The 15,851-nt window shown below is 45.8% G+C and overlaps 1 protein-coding gene across 3 annotated transcripts in view; it reads left to right on the plus strand.

Annotated features, from left to right (window-relative positions):
- The window catches only part of LOC144684860 (uncharacterized), a 399,842-nt gene that overhangs the window by 53,753 nt on the left and 330,238 nt on the right, over positions 1 to 15,851 (plus strand). Inside the window, exon 1 of one of the 3 annotated variants that reach the window (XM_078549192.1) lies at positions 1,532 to 1,651. The exons of the other annotated variants lie outside the window; for them this stretch is intronic. The gene's annotated coding sequence lies outside the window, so the exon portion shown is untranslated. Of the gene's footprint in view, positions 1 to 1,531; positions 1,652 to 15,851 lie in introns of those variants that run through there. 3 annotated transcript variants of the gene reach the window in all.

The raw sequence follows: 15,851 nt of genomic DNA on the forward strand, positions 1-15,851 counted from the left end.
ATACTGAAGCAGTCCATGTCCAAATACAGCAAGATCTGGACAATGTCCAGGCTTTGGCTGACAAGTGGCAAGTAACATTCATGCCACACAAGTGTCAGGCAATGACCATCTCCAACAAGAGAGAATCAGTCCATCGCCCCTTGATGTTCAATGGCATTAACATCACTGCATCCCCCACTATCAACATCCTGGGGATTACCATTGACCAGAAACTGAACTGGACTAGCCATATAAATACTGTGGCTACAAGAGCAGGTCAGAGGCTAGGAATTGTGCGACGTGTAACTCACCTCCTGACTCCCCTAAGCTTGTCCGCCATCTACAAGGCGCAAGTCAGGAGTGTGATGGAATACTCCCCACTTGCCTGGATGAGTGCAGCTGCTACAACACTGAAGGAGCTGGACACCATCCAGGACAAAGCAGTCTGCTTGATTGGCACCACATCCACAAACATTCACTCCCTCCACCACCGAGGCATAGTGGCAGCAGTGTGTACCATCTACAAGATGCACTGCAGGAATTCACCAAGGCTCCTTAGACAGCACCTTCCAAACCCATGACCACTACCACCTAGAAAGACAAGGGCAGCAGGTAGATGGGAATACCACCTGGAAGTTCCCCTACAAGTCACTCACCATCCTGACTTGGAAATATATCGCTGTTCCTTCACTGTCGCTGGGTTAAAACCCTGGAACTCCCTTCCTTAACAGCACTGTGGGTGTACCTACACCACATGGACTGCAGCGGTTCAAGAAGGCAGCTCACCACTGCCTTCTCAAGGGCAACTAGGGATGGGCAATAAATGCTGGCCCATATCCCGTGAATGAAAAAAAAGAAGCCTGCTCACATCAGCAGGAAGAGGTGCTAGACCAGGAGTGGAATGGCCCACATTAGGCCCTTCATTCACTCTGAGGAGTGTGCCATCGCACTGACAGGTGAAGACGTGGTCCGGCAATGGTGAGGTCGTCAGCAAACACCCTTCTAAGGATCCTGCACCACATCATCCCCCTCAATGCAAATGTGAGTGCTCTCTCTCCTGCTTTTGACTCTGCTGCCATGCACTACTTAGCTCTACTTTGGTTCACAAGGAGTTCTGCCAAGCGACCGACACCATCAGCCAGCCATTCCCTCAGCTCCGTCCACATCCTCACCTCCAGCCAAGAGGATCCCTCCTCCAGAGCTGGAAATAAGCAGCCTGGAAGCATCATCACAGCGCTTACACACACCCTGCACCAGCACAGAGAGACACACCTCAGTGGAATCTAGATCTAGAGCAGGCTTGGTTTCACAATCTGTTGTTCACCACACAGGTACATGTCTGCAGCAGCAGGATGCAGGTCTGTGCAAGCTCCCTGGCACTTGGAGGACTGCTGGGGGTCAGGCATTTGCAAGGTCTGAGTCAGATGACAAGCCTCTAGATTTATCCTGGAGAGTCAGCAGAAGGCATGGGAACATCACGCAGAGCTGTTGGAGTCCCTCAGCAGAGTGGCACGTGAGTCAGAGGAGTGTGTCGGCCTGCTCTCTGATGAAGTAGTGCCCATGTGTGCGTGTATGGAGGTCTCCGTGGGGAGGATGGCAGACTCTATGGAGACCCTGGTCCAGCAGAATGTGGAGATGTGTGCAGACCTGCAGTCCATCATGGGAGCCATAGGTGAATTCCTGCAGTGGCAACATGAGGGGGTAACTGGGCAACTTGACATCCCTCCAGGTGCCCCTTCCCCTCAAGGAGTCAGGCCGTGGCCGCCAGCTGAAGGGAGGGGGAGCGGCAACTCGACACCCCTGGGTCATCTACTCAGGAATCTCAGAGGCTGTCCTCTCCCTTCGAGTCCCTTTTGCCTGTGAGCCCCTCAACCTCGTTTTCTGTCACCGTAGAGGGAGCAACTGGCCAACGAGTGATTCTGGAGCTTCGTGCAAGCACTCTCCCACACACGCGGATCCTTCACATATCATACTCATCTCCATTGTACCAAGCATTTTCAACGCTGCCCGTTAGGGTTTGCTTTCAGTTGTCCACCTGAGCTGATCTGCATCTCTGCCCACCCACTGATCATACTCCCATGCAGCACCTGATCTTGCCCACCATGACTGTTTCACTTTCAATTTGGACAGCATGGTCTGGATTCAGTTTTTCATACGCTCCTCCACCGTTTCCTTTCCCCCCCATCACAGTTGACCCTCCCCACTGGCATCACCTTCCACCTCCCCTCCATGACCTACCAGTTACAACTCTTTTTTTTCCTTTGGGGATCTCCAGATGAATCTGCACGTTCCTTTCCTTCCCAAAAATCCCACCCCCATCCATATTCACCTCCCCGGCATCCTCCTTCCCACCCCCCAGGGTCCATGACTGCCTCCGAGTCCCCACCAACCACCCTCACCCTCCCTTCTACTGCCACCGTTGAACCCTCACCATCCCACCCTGCTTCACTCTGCCCTCGGTCACTCTCACCATTCCCTCATACTGCACCCACCCTCAAGTTCACTCCCCAGGAAGCAGTCATGGACCCATCAGATCCCTCCCTCGCATATTCACCTGGACATTCACACCCCCTATTAGTCTCTCCTTCCTGACTCTCTTAGACGCCCTTACTTCTACAGCCACCATTCGTCCTTCTCTCCTCCTGACTCCTTCCTCCAGCCTTACCTTTTCCTCCAGTCCAACTTCTTCCTTCAGCCTTACTCCCTCCTCCTTCCCGACTCCTTTCTTCATCCACCTTCACACCCTCCCCTCTCCTCACTCCTTCCTCCCCCTGGACTCCTTCCCCTCTCAGCACTCCTTCCGCCCCCATCCTCCTCTCGGCACTCCTTCTGCACCACCCACCCCCCCTCCTCTCGGCACTCCTTCGGCCTCCCTGGACTCCTTCCTCCTCTCGGCACTCCTTCCCTTATGCATTCCGCCCACTCCCCGCATATACTTATGTCCCCAGATGGATGAATCTGGCGGCTGCCCTTATAATGATCTGCTGATATATTACAATGAGGTTCCCGATGTCCGATGGTGGCCCGCATTCCCCGTCATCGGCAGATGGCGTGGACGGTCGCAAACTGGTTTCACAACGTCATGTAACTGATTTTTGGCTTTGCCATATTACCTGCTCATGCCGCTGAACATGCCTGACGCCAGCGGGCATGGAAAATCCCGGCATGTATTTTCATCACATATGCACAAAGCTGGAAGATTTTAACCAGGTGGTCGCGACTCTTTTTACTGCATCTCATATTTAAATTTAACAATTGATCTAGCATCTTTACATTCCCTTCATTGCAACAATGACTACACTTCCAAAGTATTTCATTGATTGTAAAGCACTTTGGGATGTCCTCATGTCTTAAAAAGCATTATAAAAATGGAAGTCATTCATTACTGTTTGTGATCATAGTATATGCAAAATGGTTGTATGTTTGTGTCCAGCACAGTCAATGCAGCTCAAGTAATTCACAGTTTGTAAAATGTTTTGAGATGTGATAACACATAAATGCAAATCTTTCTAATGAAACAAAGCTCCTTCCCTTACACTTTCCACCCCATCCCCGCATACACTTATGTCCCCAGTTGGATGAATCTGGCGGGCTGCCCTTATAATGAGATGCTGTATGATATAAAGCAAGGACAGTCAGCATAGTTTTGTTAAGGGGAGGTCAAGTCTGACCAATTTGATTGAATTTTTCGAAGAGGTGACCAGGTGTGTAGACGAGGGCAATGCTTTTGACGTAGTCTACTTGGACTTCAGCAAGGCTTTTGATAAGGTCCCGCGTGGGAGACTGATAACGAAGGTAAGAGCCCATGGGATCCAAGGCAATTTGGCAAATTGGATCCAGAATTGGCTGAGTGGCAGGAAGCAGAGGGAGATGGTCGAGGGGTGTTTTTATGACTGGATGCCTGTGCCCAGTGGGGTTCCACAGGGATCGGTGTTGGGTCCCTTGCTGTTTGTGGTATATATAAACGATTTAGACTTGAATGTAGGAGGGTTGATCAGTAAGTTCGCAGATGACACGAAAATTGGTGGGGTGGTAAATAGTGAGGAGGATAGCCTTAGATTACAGGAGGATATAGACGGGCTGGCCAGATGGGTTGATCAGTGGCAAATGGAATTTAATCCGGATAAGTGTGAGGTGATGCACTTGGGCAGGACAAACAAGGCACAGCAATACACGATGAATGGTAGGACCCTGGGAAGTACCGAGGATCAGAGGGACCTTAGCATGTCCACCGGTCCCTTAAGGTAGCTGGACAGATAGATAAGGTGGTTAAGAAGGCATATGGGATACTTGCCTTTATTAGCCGAGGCATAGAATATAGGAGCAGGGAGGTTATGCTGGAACTGTATAAAACGCTGGTTAGGCCACAGCTAGAGTATTGCGTGCAGTTCTGGAATCCGCTTAATAGGAAGGATGTGATTGCACTAGAGAGAGTGCAGAGGAGATTTACCAGAATGTTGCCTGGGCTGGAGAGTTTTAGTTATGAGGAGAGATTGGATAGACTGGGGTTATTTTCCCTGGAGCAGAGGAGATTGAGGGGGGACATGATTGAGGTGTATAAAATTATGAGGGGCATAGATAGGGTAGACAGGAAGGAACATTTCCGCTTGGTGGAGGGATCAATAACCAGGGGGCATAGATTTAAGGTAAGGGGCATGAGGTTTAGAGGGGATGTGAGGAAGAATTTTTTCACCCAGAGGGTGGTGGGAATCTGGAACTCACTGCCTGAAAGGGTGGTAGAGGCAGAAACCCTCACAACATTTAAGAAGTATTTGGATGTGCACTTGCGATGCCATGGCATACAAGGCTATGGGCCTAGTGCTGGAAAATGGGATTAGAATAGTTCGGTACTTGTTTGACCGGCGCGGGGTCAATGTTAATCTTCCAATCCATTCTAGTTGCTGTTGGATCCCCATTTTTTTGCATATGCATTTTCCATAACTTTAACTTTTTTCTATTTTGAGAGAATTAATTGGGTTTAATTTCCTGATAAAACAGCTTCTGCATAATAACAGCAACAGCAATCAATATACAATAGGATTTCTGATTGTTTTGCTGTCTCTAGCTCAAGGTATGGAGCTAATGCCAAAATGGTTTCATTTGTGAGGGCAGGACTTTTGGAGCTATTAATGGCAAAAAAAATATCCTCAATGAAGATATTGGTTAACCTGTCAAATTAGTAGTGGAATAACTTGGATTGAAGTTGCATTTGAAAACTGCTCCTTCTCCCCTTCTACCAGTAACTTGATTTAAAAAAACAGTTTGTTCCTATTATTTATGTCAGCCAACAAGGGATAAACTTCCATACAGTATGTGAATGACCCATTGTTGGAATCACTGACTGCAGGTTGATTGTCAAAGCTATGGAAGTGGATACTCCAGCTTCATGTTGTAATGAGCTGAGAAGGAACCTGCTTGAGAAAATATCAGTGAATAGCTGATGAATAGTAACGAAAGTTGCCATTTATCACTGAGGGATTAGCTAGTGCATTGTAATGTCCAAAGTTTATTGGATGGACTTATTTGTTTATTGCTCTTAAAGATTTGTTGCCAGCAAGACGGATGGTAAATCAGCTATCATCCATCATGAAGGAAATTGCATGCACTGAATTCGGTCTCAAAAGTGATAGCAATGAACATGTTTCATTCTGTTATTAAAGTATCGTAACTATGAAGTAGAAGCATATTTTTGCACCACTCAGTATGTTTTACTTGCGGGAAATGGAAGCTCCATTATGAAACTTAAATGCTGCCTGGTGCTGCAATACATAACATGCTGCTGGGTGAATGGCAGATCATTAATAGTGGTTAAAAATGCCTGACACCACTTCAGCTCTTCGGTCTAACCTCTGATATGTTGCATTTCCTTTGTCGCTTTCAGAACATAGCAAAAGCTGCGTTCTCTCTCGACTAAATTTATGATGTTTTCACTTTGGAGCTAGATGGGCGGTTATTGATCCTCTGGCCTTGAATGAAGAAAATGCTTGTAGCATTATTTTTCTGAGACCATGATTTTAGTTATTGCGATCAAACTCTTAATATCCGTACAATTAAATCTTACATCTAGCGTGATTCTGTCATATTGTGACAAAATGAAAGTGTTGTCCAAGAGACATTAAACTTCGAAAGTATCACAATTCAGATATCACACCATAAAACATCACATGCCAACTGACAAAAATTGTGATTAGCTAAATTGGAATAAATGAAATAAATACCTAATCAAATCCAAAGCAGTTCAGTTTGGTTGGTAAATTCCAATGACAGACACAAAAAAACAGCAGAAAATTGAGCAATTAATTTTTTTCAATCCTCCATTAGCTATATTAGCAATATTTTGTACCAAATAAATTATGCAGCCACTATTTTTTTCACTCCTGGCAAGGTTGTGATTGCTTTTTGACCTCTTGGTCATATTGTTACAGCCACTTTAAGTCCTTGCTACAGCTGCAGTTGCTATCTCATGCTGCCCTTGCTTTGACCATATTCTGAGTGCTTTCTGCAAATACTTTGTGCCTCCTCTGTGATCTTGGCCATATTTTGAGCCCTGCTAGGCCATGGCCATGTTCTGCTGATGCTCCAGCACTGTTCCAGTTTGGGCCCTTTGAAATTAAGTACTTCCTAACTCCTTTATTGACAAACCTCAGTCACTCTGTGCTGTCAAATCATACAGTCTCCAGTGGCTCTGGACTCCAGCACTCCCTATACCCCCTTGATTGGCACCACATCCGTTGTCTTTTCTGGTGCCTAGGTCGATGCTCGGTGGTCTATCCGGTTTCACGAATGCTGCACAGATGAGATCATTCATCCTCTATCCGTATTGGATGGCCAACTCTTCTGTGCAGCATTGGCACTGATCACCACTGCCATCGCCTACCAAGCCGGAGTTGTAATATAGCTGCCCTTCCTGCAGCCAGAGTGGGGGTAGATGACATCACAGTAGGCCTCCATGACATCCAAAAGGCGCTCGAGGGCTGCAATCTTTGTGCCTTTCAGGGCCGTGTCTTCTTTGCTGCAGTCCTGGGCTGGAAGCCCTGAGCGCGGCTGTACTTTAAATGTGGTGCCTGGCGTGATGAAGCAGTGAGGTGACGGCATGGCATTGGCATCAGAGCTCACCCACCGTGGAAACGGCGTGTATCCCGTGTAGGCATAATTAATGCGGCAGGTTTAGGACGATATGGCATGAAAAGCTGCCACTGCGGCCAGCGGGTAAAACGTTGTTTTACCTGTCCACTGCCGCACTTAGTGTAAACCTGGGACGATTCTATCCATTGGCAATGCTTTTGAAAGGAGAAATCTATCTTTGCAACCCTGAAAGAGAACCCTTTATATCTGCTTCATTGAACAGAAACTGGGAATGAAAGGGAAGGATAAGTAAATGCATAGTAAACATGGTATTCAAGTAAAGGTTCTCAAAACACAGCTTTGTAACATGGGTGAAACTCAATGCTAATTGGAACTCAGCACTAATTATGATTGTCATTGTAGTTGTAAGGTAAATGTAGAAACTGAGGATGGAATTTTCCCCTCTTGCAGTGAGTTTCGTGGTGGGTGGGACCGGAAAATTTGGAGAAACGCCATAAATCGGATTCCTGCCTATGTGAAATCAGTGTGGAATTTTCCCCTCACCACTTTAATGGCAGGCTGATGGCGGGTCGGGTTTCCTGCTGATCCATAGCAGCAATGCCATTTACATGTATTACCATGTCATGAATGCTCCTTAAAAATACTACTCCTGGAATCACATAGCCCCTCCCAATTAGCGTCATATCGGTGAGAAGGCGTGCAGCTGTCAGCCCTCACTTTGCTCGTGACTTCGAGGTGAGTGCAACATTCAAAGCCTACCTGCAACAGTGCTGCTCTGGGTTCTCATCAATGCCAGTGAGATGCTACACTGGTGGGGGTGTAGCGTTGGTCTGCTCACCCTCTGTTGTCCGGGTGGGTGTCTCCAGTGGGGCTCAGATGGGGCTGCACGTGAGATGGAGATGAGCATTGCGACTGGGGTTGTGGGGCATGGGGAGTGGGCAAGGAAGACTGAGACACGGGTGACAATGGACAATGTTGGGGTTGGGTGGAGGGGAATGGAAGGAGGAAGCAGACTGAGGCCAATGGGCATTAGTGTGGGGGAGGTGGGGGAGGGGGAAGGAGACACGCGGGGCAATGGAGAGGGGGGAGATGATGGCAGGCAGGGGGGAGATGATGGCAGGCAGGGGGGAGTTGATGGCAGGCAGAGGGGAGAGGGAGGGTGGGGAAGCTGGAGCCCGACATGGAAGACTGGAATGCAGATTCATAAGTGGGTGGATGAGACTTGAACTGTATGAATGGAAGGGTTGCATACATACCCCAGAATATGTGGAGGGTGGAGGTTGTGTTGTTGTGGCACAAGGGGGATTGCACAGAGACTTGTGGAAGAGGGAGACTATGTTGTCAATAGTAAAGAAGGAACGGGAGAGTGCATTGAAAGACAGTCATAGTCCAAGGTCGGGATAAGAGATTAAAGGCAGTCCTGGGGTTTAGTGGACCTCATAGTCAGGGTGAGAGATTAAAGGCAGTCCTGGGGCTTAGTGGACCTCATAGTCAGGGTGAGGGATTAAAGGCAGTCCTGGGGCTTCGTGGACCTCATAGTCAGGGTGAGGGATTAAAGGCAGTCCTGGGGCTTAGTGGACCTCGTAGTCAGGGTGAGGGATTAAAGGCAGTCCTGGGGCTTAGTGGACCTCATAGGGTAAGAGATTAAAGGCAGTCCTGGGGCTTAGTAGCCATGTCACGGGGCAATGCATGCTGTAGTCTAGCTTCAGGGAGGGACAAGGCATCTGCTCAATTTTGATAAAGGCATAGTTTGGTGTGCAGGACGTGGTCATTGTCTTGTCTGGCTTGGTACTGGGCTGCAGATGGGATGGTCAGGGTTAGGAGAGGCATCTGCAGCCTGTCAAGAGGGAAGACAGAATACAGAGGGCTGTATTTGAAACTCTCCTGGGGCGGAGGGGTGGGTGGTCTCCTCTATACGTGACCCTGCGCACAACCTCGATATGGGGAGGGTTGAGGTCCACAGTGGGCATAGGAACATCAACAGTGATGGGTTCAGGTGGGAGGGTTGGAATGTTGACCACAATTGTAATGGGATCCAGGATTACTGGGGGAGGCTGGAGAATAACGGGAGGGAGCTCCACCTGCACACGATGGGGTTCCAGGAAGATTGGAAGGACCTGAACACTGACAGGGGGAGGGTTAAAGCCGGTCTCAAAATAAAAGCCCATCACCACTATCTTGCAAACCTGAAGTTGTTGCACAGTTTGAAATCGAAACTGGACTAGAACCTGTACAGGAGGGTCAGAGTATTTGTGGGTAGGAGGCAAGGGCTGCACTCAGGGGCTCTTTCATGCGGCATCCTCAAACTGCTCGGACTCTAAACGTTGAAATGGAGTCAGAGCTGATAAAAGAGGAAGACTTCTTTGAGAAGGTGCAATTGGAGCAATTGCCTTTTGCGCTTTAACGAGAGACTGCAGGGGTCATTACTTCACAATACAGTTGCTCCATTTGAGATTTAACAGAAAGGTATGTGAAAATAGAAAATGCAAGCAACCATGAAGGAAGCACAGCTGCTGCATATCTGCCAGATCATTAATGAAAGCCTATAATGTGCTTTCTTCAATTGGCATAGATGACGAGCCAAAGGGCATCCATTCATTGCTGAAGTGCAAAGGGAGGTGTCAGCTGTGGCTCAGTTCATAGCACCCTCGCCTTTGAATCAGAGGGTTGTGGGTTCATGTCCCACTCCCGGAAAACCAAGAACTGTGATTGTACTCGAAAGAGTTGCAATCTGTGACTGTTGATAACTCGAAAGAGTTTGAGCTTGATCATATGCGGTCATAGATTGCAGGAGTGCCCAAACCCTTCCCAAGCTCTGTGGGATTGAGATGTTAAGTATCAGGGTTGGCATTGTGGTCACCTAGATATGTGTGAGCCTCAGATGCAAAGCTGTATCAGCGAATAGCTAGTAGCACAGATGCAGATGTAGCACATGATATTGTTTTTGTGCATGCGAGTGGGAGGTCTGTTATATTTGCCCAGTGTTCATTAAACTCTTGCATCTATCAGTCCCGAGGGGGGAGGAGGAGGATTGAGTAATGGAGTCTGTGCTCATTGCTGTCTTTTTGATGGCAGTGATCTGATTATGGAGGAGGAGGAGCAGCTTCAAGAGGAGGCCTGGTCTCAGGCCCATGGTCCAGGGGAGCCCCAGCAATGCCGAAACGATGAGGAGGTTAGACCCATCCCACCGAGGTGACTCATGTGACCAAGGGTCTATCGAAGAAGACTTTCCTATCTGGAGATGGATGACAGACCATGCTGTGCATGTTCGCGCTTGTCAAGAGAGGCGGTGAATGATATCTGCCACATTCTGCGGGAGGATCTAACGCCTCCTGGGCTGGAAGGATATCCCCTGCCAGTGGCCCTGAGACTTGGAGGAGGCTGAGAGCTCCTTGAACAATAAAGAGCAGGAAGGGCAGGAATTGGGAGATGAGGGTCTGTTTCCGCATGAGGATGCCATTGAAGAAGCACTACGTGGAAGACGTGCCTGTGCTGCACTGATAACCACACGATTCCAGGATGATTAAGATACAGGCAACGGGACACAGCCACATTCCTTCTGTCCCTTAGTGCCATGCCATTGGACTGAAAAGTCTTTACAACTAGTGGCGAAAGGAAGTTCAGCATTCAGACTTGCATTTTCTATCCTCATAAGTCACTCGGCCCTAATTATTGGAAAGGTAAGCGGCGAACCCTCCAACGGAGCACTCTGGGAAGTGATATTCACCACAACAGCGCAGATGCTACGTCAAAAGACTTGGGCCTGAATTTTCAGCTCTGTGGGTGGGCTGGATTGGTGGGCCCAGGATTGGCCAGGAAACAAACTGCTGACCACGATCGGCCCCTGACCACGATTTCACGCTGGCTGTCCAATTAACGGCTAGTCAGCGTGAAGGGCATGCTGAAAAACCCAGCGCTGCCAGGGTGGTGGCAGGAGGCGGGCAGGTGATGACGTTAATGTGGGCGCTAGAGGTTAGGGGTTAGAGCTGAAAGGAAGCTCACTGAGGGCAGAGAGCAGACCTGAAAGTCATGAATAAAGTTTTGAAAGTCAGAAAATAAATGTCCAAGCATCACAATTAGGCACCTGAACATATAGATAATAAAAAGGCTGTCCACAGATTTTAATTTTAATTTTATTTAATAACGGAAACCTCATCCCGCCCTTGGATGAGGTTTGATGAAAAATGCAAAATTCACCTGGCTGATTCGCCTGTCCGCCAGCCGTAAGGTTGGACAGGCCATGAAAGCTCGGAGACAGTTGTGCCATTAATGGGCTTAATTGCCCTCTTAGTTGTCGGCAGACGTGCTTCTGACTTTTGCCTGAGCCTGCCAAGTGAAATATCGCGTGAGCACGGGTTGATGTAGGGACGCTTGCCTGACGTCTTCTCGCGTGATTTTACGGCTGATCGGGTCAGGTGCATGCCCGCCCATGGGACGTAAAATTCTGCCCTTGATGCAGTAGAGTCCACCTTTTATGAGAAGCTTCTTGTGGACACAGATGCGCACATGGTTGGAGAGAGCATCATGGCTGCAGTTCTTGTGCTTTGGCACTACCAATGAAGGTAGTCTTCTCCATTGGAGAGACAATTACAGCTACCACTCCAAGTCTACTGAGGATACCTAACTCCATGCTGTGTTGTAAGGAGTATGGTTGCTAATGTATTATGCAGACACTTTAGTAAAGAGTTTGACACATCCCCCTGACATAACACAAGGGTCGAGTAACTATCACGATTCAGCCACACTTCACATAAATGCGAGGCTCACAAAGCGAGGTGAACACTGAGTCAGAGCGTGGCTCACCCTTGCAATAAGAAAATACATAGATGCATATGCACAAAGCTTTCAAATGACGAGACCATTCTCATGAACATAAAATGTATTCATAAAGGTGCATGATATTGACAGTGTTTGAACACCTGTGACACAGAAGTGATTTCAAACCTTCTTAATTTTTCTAACCCTACCTCTATGTCTAGATGCATCCCCGACATCTGCAGCAGAAGTGGAGGCAGTCTGCTGACTGGTATGCCCTGTTGCCTTTGATTACTTTGCTGGGTGTCCTCTAGAGGGCCAAGAGGTGGACTGGCCCTCTATCCAGCTCTACCTGTCCCACCCCCTCTACCAGCTTATATTTCACCTCATTTCTCTATTTCTTTAGTTCTGATGAAGAGTCATACGGACTCGAAACGTCAACTGGGTTCCTCTCCACAGATGCTGTCAAACCTGCTGGGTTTTTCCAGCTATTTTTGCTTTTGTTCGACCAAAGACAGATTAACTGGTAATTTATCTCACTGCTGTGTCCAGATAAGCTGCCAACTTGCCTTTAAAACTATAGTTCTATACTTCAAATAATTCATTGGCTATCAAACACTTTGGAACATTCTGAGAATGTGAAATATGCTTTGGTTATGTTGATGTAATTAGTCAGTTGTTACAAGACAATTTTACAGTGTGGTGCCCCTGTTCCTGAGCTTTTGAGGTCCTGAGTTATATAACACCCCTCGCTTTTAAACAGTGAGCAATTTAGCTTAGTAGATGTTTTTTTTTGGGGTGGGGGAGAAAAAGAAGGAATTCAGCTTTCTAAATGTAATACAAGAAGGCATATGTTGTTAGCAGTGAACACCAGGTTTGGCACTCTTCTGTGTCCTTCCAGTCTGCCATTCACAGAACTTCATGGAGAGTGGTCAGTCATGCTTACTGCCCAGATTGTTCTATTATAACAGTTCCAGGAGATCCTGTAATGATAACAAGGATAAATGATTTGGCATAGCATAACCTCCAACAGCAACATCTCTCAAATTTCTACGTTTACCACATGGAGTGTAGTTTGCTGCCTAAATACCACATTTCTGTACAAAAAGACTGAGGCAGCACAAATTCTAATCTCTGGGGAAATCTGAATGATAACTCATTAGCTTCACTGATGAGCATTTTCTGGATGGAAATAGAGGGGATAGAATTGAGAATGTAAAATTTAGTATGTGAAATTGTATTAACATATTGCATACATAGTGCTGTAAGGTTAACTTGTAGTATAAACAATTATGTAATTTTTATCTTGTATTTCTTCAACTTTAATTGTAATAAATAAACAAGATGTCAAATTAGTGCAAGAAAAGGGATGGCGTCAGTGGGGTGATGTGGAAAGGATGAAATGGCATGAGATGAGGATGATATGGGAAGAGTGCAAGTGAGAGGATGGTAACAGAGGGGGTGGCATAGGAAGAAATGGGATGCAGATGACATAGGAAGAGTAGGAGGGAGGGTGTGGCATGGGGAAGGTGGAATTGCTTAGGGTGGGGATGGTATGAAATTGAGAGGATGGTATGGGAAGGATAGCATGAGAGGGTTGCATGATGGTGGAATTGATTTAAATATATTAATTTTGCCTCAAATGCTTTGCAGGTACATGCCAGTTTTTATGTTTAAAAAAACAATTTCTTCCTTTCATTTTGAATCTACCCTTTCCTTATTTGATTGTATACAATATAGTTTTTTTGGTAGTAGTTGTACTTTACCCTATATCAAAACATCTGAAGATCACATACAAGATGTTGTATTCTTGGGTTGTATGGATGATGCTGCTTAGAGATATTGAATATCAGGTTTATTCTGTTGAGATCATTTTTCCAGTATGTGTGCACTCCCATGATTTTCCTATATGTGCTGGTGATGAGCAAAGTTGCCTGCCACCAATGTGCACTCAGAAAATTCTCTTTTATGGGCAAGGGATGCTACATGAACCAAAAGTGAGTTGAACAGATCCCTTCACTCAGGATTAACCATTAATAGTTTTGGGTATTTTACTCTTAGGTGCTTGGTTCAGTGATATCAACCACCTCTGTAAGCCTTAAGTTTGAGAGAATTTCAGATTTCTAAATTAACTTGTAACATGCACAGGGATCGAATGATCTTCGCCTTCTTTACTTCATTTTGGCTTGTAACATTATCTTCCTTGACTTTGACTTTGGAAGATGTTATCTTGGCTTGGGTTTTAACTGCAAAAAGATTTTATTAAACAATACAGAATGGGAAGATAAGTGACAAGTGGAATTTAATAAAGAGAAGTGTGAGGTGATGCATGTTGGCAGAAGAGATGGGAAGAGGCAATATAGTGGCACTAATGGCACAGTTCTAAAGAATGTGCAGGAACATAGGGACCTGGGGGTACATGTGCATCAATCATTGAAGGTGACGGGACATTTTGAAAGATGGTTAGCAAAACATATGGGATCTTGTGCTTCATAAATAGAGACATTGAGTACAAAAGCAGAGAGGGTATCCTGAATCTTTATCAAGCACTGGTTAGGCCCCAACTAGAATATTGCATCCAGTTCTGGTCACCACACTTCAGGAAGGATGTGAGGGCCCTTGAGAGAGTGCAGAAGAGTGGTTCCAGGAATGGGGGATTTTAGTTACAAGCAAAAATTGAAACGCTGGGGTTCTTCTCCTTATGGTTATGACCAGTTTGGATAAAGTAGACAAGGAAAAACTGTTCCTATTAACTGATTGTACAGGGACTAGAGGGCAAAAATATAAGGTTTTGGTATGAGATGCAGGGGGAATGTGAGGGGAAACTTTTTTATGCAGCGAGTGGTAATGACATGGAACTCGCTGCCCACGAGGGTGGCGGGAGTGGAAACAGTCATTGATTTCAAAAAGAAATTGGATGGGCACTTGAAGCAAATAAACCTGCAGGGCTACAGGGATTGAGCTGGAGAGTGGGACTGAATAGATTGCTCTGTGGAGAGCTGGCATGGACTCTTTCTCTGTTGTAAATGACTCTCTAACTCTGCATCAATGATAAAAGCATTTTAGAATTTAGGATTTTAGAATAACTTAACAATTTCCCTAAGTAAATTGAAAATAACAAATAGTCATGACAGCTGCATTAAATTGTGTGTTCATACTTGGAAACTAGCTGGCCTGACTCACTCTCCAAAGGTTTTCCCAATTTGAAGCAGCCAGACTGAAAAATATTTTGCAGAATCTAACTGGACCAAACAAATCAAGCACGTATCGAAAAACATCCCACAAGTTGTTTTAATTTGAATTGAATGGCTTGGATTTGCTAACAGATACTTGGCTGAGACAAAGCAACTAAAATCTGCAACATATGTATTAAAATAAACTGAGACATGTTTTCATCCTATGTGTTTTGTGGCAATAAAAGAAACCAGTGTCATAATTTCTATAAATAGAACAAAGGTGCTTCATATTTTTCACATCCATGAATGATTAACAACTTCTGATGCAGTATTCTATTTGCACAAGCATTCAAGATTCATGTTTTTGTATTAAAATATTAAAATAAATTTTTGGCAGTAAAATTTCTTTTTTTCATGACGCAGCGAAGAATAAAGGGACATTGGTGCAACTGTTTGAAGATTTGGGACATTGAGAACCAATGCTTGATCATTTGTTACTCTCAGCTATATGGAGTGAATACAGAAAGTTATAATTGGTAGCCATAAATTGTTTTGGTCTTAGCGGGTGTTTCTTACTACTGACTGTGAGTGAATTGCTATTTGGATATCTTTATTTTTTTATCTTTTTCAATTGCTAGTGCCTTGGTTTTGCTATCCCACATGCATAGAATGAATTCCATTTCACTTGTATGTGAGATAACAGCTATTTATCATGTGGTGCTGCTGCCCATGTTTGTTAAGAAATTGAATTTGGCTTTGAAGCTTTTTGAGTACGTAAATATGCAAAGAACAGGGGAGACTGCAACTGGCACTAATGTCATATTGCTTTAACTCCTATAGATTAGTACTACTCAT

Source organism: Cetorhinus maximus, chromosome 9 (assembly GCF_964194155.1).
Source record: "Cetorhinus maximus chromosome 9, sCetMax3.hap1.1, whole genome shotgun sequence".
NCBI classification, from domain to species: domain Eukaryota; kingdom Metazoa; phylum Chordata; class Chondrichthyes; order Lamniformes; family Cetorhinidae; genus Cetorhinus; species Cetorhinus maximus.